The 6,754-nt window shown below is 40.6% G+C and overlaps 1 long non-coding RNA gene across 6 annotated transcripts; it reads left to right on the top strand.

Moving 5' to 3' along the window:
• Positions 1-351: 351 nt before the first annotated feature.
• LOC124678604 lies at positions 352-3,481 on the top strand. 6 transcript variants are annotated; one of them, XR_006994545.1, is made up of 6 exons: positions 368-499; positions 589-775; positions 1,157-1,265; positions 1,842-1,940; positions 2,357-2,513; positions 2,629-3,481. It is a non-coding gene; the product is annotated as an uncharacterized LOC124678604 (long non-coding RNA). The 6 variants fall into 6 exon arrangements; XR_006994546.1 differs by having other exon boundaries at positions 352-499; positions 589-850; positions 2,357-3,481; XR_006994547.1 differs by having other exon boundaries at positions 360-499; positions 1,157-1,280; positions 2,357-3,481.
• Positions 3,482-6,754: the final 3,273 nt, after the last annotated feature.

Below are 6,754 nucleotides of genomic sequence, written 5' to 3' on the forward strand. Positions count from 1 at the left end.
CAATCTGCTCTTTCTGTGCTCCCACGCTGGATTGGAAGGTTCGATGGTGGTCTGCCCTTTCTCTTCCTTCAAGTCCTTTTGACATGTGGTTGTTGGGTGCGGATATGCAAAACCAGGCCTGCAAAAATGGGGATTTTCTAACAGTTACTGTATTTAGTTTTCTTCTCAAACGTGTACATAATATATGCACCGCATGATCAGTGGACCAGTAGAGGTTTCGATTTATGGTTACAAAACCTAGGATTAGTTATATGAAGTTATGTTTCTTTATATGCTAGCCCATGGTTGTTCCCAAGACGTGCTCCTAACTTGCTACTGATAAGAACAAATGTTCCATCTTCATATTTTCGCTTTCTGCAGTGTAAATTATTTTTGATTATGGTTGCCTTTTTCTCAGAAAATTGATGAGCAACCAGAGTCGCTTTGGTGGTCTGAATGTCTGATAATGGATATGAACTTCAGTTGAAGCCTGGTTGACTATGCTCGACCTAGCAGGGAGGTTAGCTCCGTGTCTATTTGGTTGATCTCGTGCAGTCTGTCATACAGAAACTACCATAGGATTAACTAATTTATGTGGGTGCATTTTAGGAGGAACCCATGGCGTGATTGAAGAAGATGAGGATCCGAAATTGCAGAGATGATGTCTCAAGGAATGAGCACTTTTTTTGGTTATCAGGCTGATTGATCTTTGGTTATTGCTAATTTTTGGTGTAGCAAATCATGCTTCTCCGTACAAGTGGGTAGAGGCATGAAGGCAAAACAACAAAAGGAAATGGTATGTTCTCAGGATATGGTGTAGCAAATCATGCTTCTACTGATGCAAGAAATAACTATTTGATTACTAAACTAGGTGGGTTTTTTTACTGGCATTCTTTCCCAGGCATGTTTCTAGAAAGAAAAGCAAGATGCAAATCTGTTTGTATAGCTTGGCTTATATAGATATGAGACTATTTGTGCTGCTATTTATTTTCTTGCAGAAGTCCGACTCCTTATATAGGAAAAATCTGTTTGAAGTATCATCTGATGTAGGATTTTTTTGTTAGTCTCGGTAAAGTATTATGTTTGTGCTTCTTTCCATACTTGCAGTAGGTGTGTAAATATTTTGTCCAAATGGCTTTCTTCATGTTATAGCTGATAACTTTGTTTTTAAATTCAGGCCCCTGGTGTGATATTTGGTCATGTTCTAGACCAGAGTATCTTTATATTAATTCAAAGACGTACAATTGACGTAGAAATGACATGTTAGTCCAATCTCGAAGGCTGCGGTACTCTTCTTTATAGTAGGCATGTGGCTCTCCTTTTTTCCCTGTGAATTCTATGCTGAGTGATATAAGCCTCTCAATTTTCCAAGTTTTCATGTGTTCTTTACTGGTTTGTCTTGATGGAATTCTGTCCAATCAAATAATTCATGGTTGGCACTATTAAAAACTGTCACCTATTTGGAAATTTAAATTATTCCTAGATCAAAATTTGCTACAAGATTCTGTAATAATTAATTGCTTTTGATTTGTTCTTGCACTTCTTTCCTACCTAAGCAGCTGACATTAGTATTTTTATGGTGTTAATCTCATGTGTACCTCATATTTTCCAAAACCTGACTGCAAATAGCCAATTATCTTTAAAAACCACAATACATGATTTAATCTATCACGTTTTGCCGCCTGGCCCATAAGGACCATGGCATCACTGGCTGGATATATTCACTCAAAAAGTGCAGTGACCAACCTATTCTGTCATTTCATATACCATTTGATGTACATTATGTAATGTCATTTCAAATACTATAACTTGTGCTTCCCCTGTATATCTATTATAGAAACCTGAGTTGAATCTTTATGCAGGTTGCAGAGAACGAGTTATGTTGATATACGAAATCTGGGGCATTGGCTTATCGTGGCACCTTTAACCACATATTCTTCTTATCTTTTCAGTTCTTTTAGGTACGATCATCTCTACTTGATCATTTCTGCAGAATGGTTGTTGTTTTCTCAACTTGCAGACCATCCGTATGATATTTGTTGGATACCATATGGGCAACCAGTATAAGCATGTTTCTGTCCAGTACATTAGTAATTCGAGTTCTCTTATTTGTTTTCTGTTCTGTGTGTGTTATGCAAAAGTTGTCTGACAAATGTCAAACCTCTGTTTTAATCTATATATTGAGTTATATAGTCCCTGCGGTTCTAATTATACTGGGCAAAGTTTACCTGCAAATTTTGGGGGTCCTACAAAGAAATAAATAGGACACTACTAAGGGGTTGTACATTTAGGTGTTATGTGTTTAATTCCGTTATGACATCTGCAAGTTTTCTCGATGCTGCTCCAGTTTAATTCCTTTCTTGGCTTTCTTTTTAAGGGTAGAATGTTGAAGTTCAGTATTCACTTGTGCTCATTTTCCATGCCGATACAACATGGCTTGCGAGCTTAGGGACGATTTGGAGAAACCGAGTACCTCATGCTAAAATTTAGTCTCTTATATTTCTTTCAACCGGAACATGATCTCAAGGCACCAGGTAGTCCGCAAGCGAAACAATTCATGTGGTGTCTTTCTCATAACAGCCTCCCACATCGCTGCATTATTCTGAGGAGAGGCATTGAGATTGATACTTTATGCCCCATGTGCTCTAGATTTAATGAAGATGGTGGCCATCTATTTCAGAAGTGCAAGCCTCTGTGTGCATTGTGGAGGATCTGAAGCTTGAACCCATCAGAGCTAAGTTGGCCTCTTGTCTTGATGCCAAAGATGTCATTGCACAGATACTAGGTGCCAATGAACAGGAGAAGATGAGATGTGTTGACCTGCTTTCGGTCTGGTGGCGTGTGAGGAACAAATGCAATGTTGCTGAGTCTACGTCCTTGTCAGATTCAGTTTGTCATGTCTCTAACTGCTGAGTTTGAACAACAGTGAAGAAAGATAAAGAAGAAAGAGCAACCTGCTATGAGATCAAGTGGAAGCCACCGGTGCACGATGTTCTGAAGATAAATATTGATGGGAGCATGGACCCAGCCAATGCGTCTGGTGGCTGGGGTTTGGTGTTCAGAGATGAGCTCGGAGTTGTAGCCGGTTTAGGTGCTAGCCATATGGAGCATCTGCAGGATGTTCTCCACAGTGAGGCAGAGGCCTACCTGCAATCACTGTTTCAGGCTCAAATATGGTGTATTTCTTGGGTTCACGTTGAACTGACTCACAACTTCTGGTGCAACCGATCAAGGGAAGCGAGCAACGGTGCTATTTTTAGGGATATTAAATTTCAGATTTCGTTGAACTTCTCTGTTTTCAGTATTTTGTAATGCACGCCCTCGGGCCTGTAATAAAGTGGCGTACGCTATGGTGACGCATGGTGGTGAGATTAGGGCTCAGCCCCCCATCCTTTTGGCCGGGTTGTGTCCCTAGCTTCATGTCTGATTAGGTACCCTGAGGGACTGGCGGTGACCGCTCGGAAAGCGACAGACTGATATAAGACAAATGATATGTTATGTTATTTTCATTCATTGCTTGCTTACTATTGATCTTTACAAATGTATACAAAATAAACACAGGTATAAGCTTCACGGGGTCGTGCGCCAAGGCGCACATCAAAATCTAGTTTGTTTTAGGCTGACGTGTCTAGCCCAGTTTCAGAGTTTTAATTTTTTTTTCTCTCTCCACTGCCCACGGGACAGCAGATAGGCCGGTCTCGTCTCGGCCCATGGACTCGGTCCGTTTAGATCTTTTTTGAGGAAATCTCGTTAATGTTTTAAAACAATCAGAAAACTTATAAAATCAATATCTCCCGAATTATAGACCCAAATCCAGTATTTCCAACTTTCAAAGATCACCAATTAAAACACCTTTCAAACTCAACTGGTCCCATATCAGTGGTATTTTTACATATTAAATGGTAATTTATTTGTGTGCTATGGATAGTTTAATTTCGAAATTGGTTATAGAATTATTGGAAACTTTTTTTTTGGTATAAACAAGTTTTTCATATTAAAAGTATCTCATTATATACCCTAGGTTTGATTGTTTTTTTGTTCACATAAAGTTGTTTTGCTAGTTAACTAAAATCCATGATTAGTTGTTGTCCAAAAATCTATAACTACAGTTTTAAAATTTCAAATGTGGTGAAACCACTTGCAAAGCTTTCTGTTAATCCAAAACCAACTCTTTGGAACTAGTGTCATGTTTATTTCTTGATGTGATGTGTTGATGTATTGGTTTGTGATTGTGTGTATGTGTGCATTTTTTTTCCGGCGATAGATGCGAACAATTCCGGAAAGAAGAAGAAGTGGATCGGAAGAGGATTTTATTTATATTGTTGGAATACTTATTGGGTGGAGTTGAAGAAGTCCAGGGAAAAATAAGCCAACCAAGGCAAGCCATCTCTTGATCTCTGAATGTTTAATCACATATTGTGGTTACTTTGTTGATATTCTTGTCTCTCGATCTATCTTGTGTTGTTTCTACTTATGTTGATGGAGCATGCTCACCATGAGCATGTTTATTCAATTTGACACCTCACCTACAACCCCCTTTAGTGAAATGGTGGTCTTCATCATCATGTTCTAGGTGTACCCCTCTAAGTGTGATGGGTACGCCCACTTGTCTTGTGTGTGTCGACCTCTTGACACCCTTTTTGCACCCCATAGTGGTATGGTGGTTAGCATCATGCCCTTGTCGTATCTTAAACCCCTTGTTGATGCCATGCATACTTACTCCCAAGTATGTGAACCCCTTGTTGCTTTTATACATACCTACTCTCGAGTATGTTGAACCCCTTGTTGATCTTATGCATGCTTACTCTAAGCATGTATGCCCCCTTGACCACCTATATTATCATCTTCTTTGTGGTATGATGATTAACATCATGACCCTTGTTGAATCATCCTATTTATGGTGTCCCTATGCATGCTTATCCTAAGTATGTATGATCTCCTTGACACCTCAATTATCATCTCCATAGTGGTATGATGGCTAGCATCATGCCATTGTTGTCTCTTAGTTCTTACATGAAACTATAGGTTGGGAACCCCTTGGAAAAATACCTTGTTGAAAAGAACTTTTGAAAAACCTTGGGTGAGTTGGACTTACCTAAGTGTGTATTTATGAAAGGAAAGGATTTGGTAAAAATGATGAGGATATGAAAAGGTTGGGTTTTATGAAAACTTTGGCGCCTAAGTACTCACCCATGACAATTAACTAGCGCAACCACAATATCCAAAGTGGGCACGGGCTTAGTCCGTAGTTTGTTGAATTTGACATGAGATACCTTCACCACTCTCTAGGAGGGTCACGATGACCTCTGACACCGGGTTGCGCTCCGAAGGAGGCAATACACCGCATTAACTTGCAGCCGGACGATTACCGAGGGTCTTCGTCGTGGCGCCGGAGATACGCTCAAAAAGGAGGTATGCTGCCGGGGTGCCGAGAAGGGGTAAGCCCGCAGGGAGGGGCTCATGTTAAGGGAGACAGGCGAAAGACTATGACCGATTATCCGAGTCTCGCATACTTTCGTATGACGATCCGGGGATGATCCCGGCGGATTTATCGGTTCTTGTGGGGAAAGTGCGCAAACTCTGCAGAGTAAAATCTATTCGAATAGCCGCGTCCGCGGTCATGGACGGTTGGAATGGCTGTTGCTTAGCCTGATGAGTTTTGGTTTTGAAAATGATTTCCAAAGGAAATGCGTGTGTTGGAAGTACCGGAAGGGTACGGGAAAGAGGCTTTGTCGACCACATGGAGATGGTCGAGGGTTTGGAATACAAATTGGGTTACTCCCTTCCTAGTGTTTCATGAAGATGAATTCTTTAAGAAAGATAGAGATGTCATAGGACTTCCCTAGTATCCCCATCACCTGAGATGGCGGTATGCTAACTCTTCTTCAATAAAAATATAGATATGTCATAGCTATCTTTTGAAGTATCTTCTTCAATAAAGATATAGAGATGTCATAGTACCACTTTAGTGTCCGCATCACTTGAGATGCCGGCATGCTATATCCACAAGAGAAACTATTTCTCTTCCACATGCTATTTCCACTAGAGAAATTAGCTCTTCCCTCTTGTGATCTTAGACTAGCACTTGTTATCTTGCACTCTTGCAAAGTACCTTTCTTGATGGTTTGCGAGTACAATTCCAAATGTACTCACGGCTTTGTCCCTGGCTATTTACTTGGCCAGACTTGGAGGAACACGGCGGATGAAGAAGGAGTTGGCGACGTCTATGCGAGCTAGGAACGTCTTCCCGATCGGTTGCTCGTAGGGTTATGGCGAGATGACTTGGGTACTGCTGCTCTTGAAGTGATGATGCTACTCGATGTTTAGTTAGGCCCTTCGAGGCTATTATGTAAGTAATGGTCATGTGACCTCATTGTAATTTTCTTATTCCGCTTTGTAATGGATGGTGTAATTTGATATCAGTTCGGTTATGTGTTCACGACGCACTGATCATGGGATCGTGAATTGTATACATAACAGGGATTTTGGACAGCTAGTCCGGGGTCCCCACACCTTTGGTTCCGGACAGTGACATGTGCATACAACTTGTAGATACAATCTAAGCAATAAGTATAGAGCTCAAATCTAAGATCATGCCACTCGGGCCCTAGTGACAAGCATTAAGCATAACAAGATTGCAACAACAATAACTTCACAAACTTTGTAGATAGACTAATCATAATGTATCATCCATCGGATCCCAACAAACACAACACCGATTACATCGAGATGAATCTCAATCATGTAAGGCAGCTCATGAGACCATTGTATTGAA

The sequence above is a fragment of the Lolium rigidum genome, chromosome 7, assembly GCF_022539505.1.
Source record: "Lolium rigidum isolate FL_2022 chromosome 7, APGP_CSIRO_Lrig_0.1, whole genome shotgun sequence".
NCBI lineage: Eukaryota > Viridiplantae > Streptophyta > Magnoliopsida > Poales > Poaceae > Lolium > Lolium rigidum.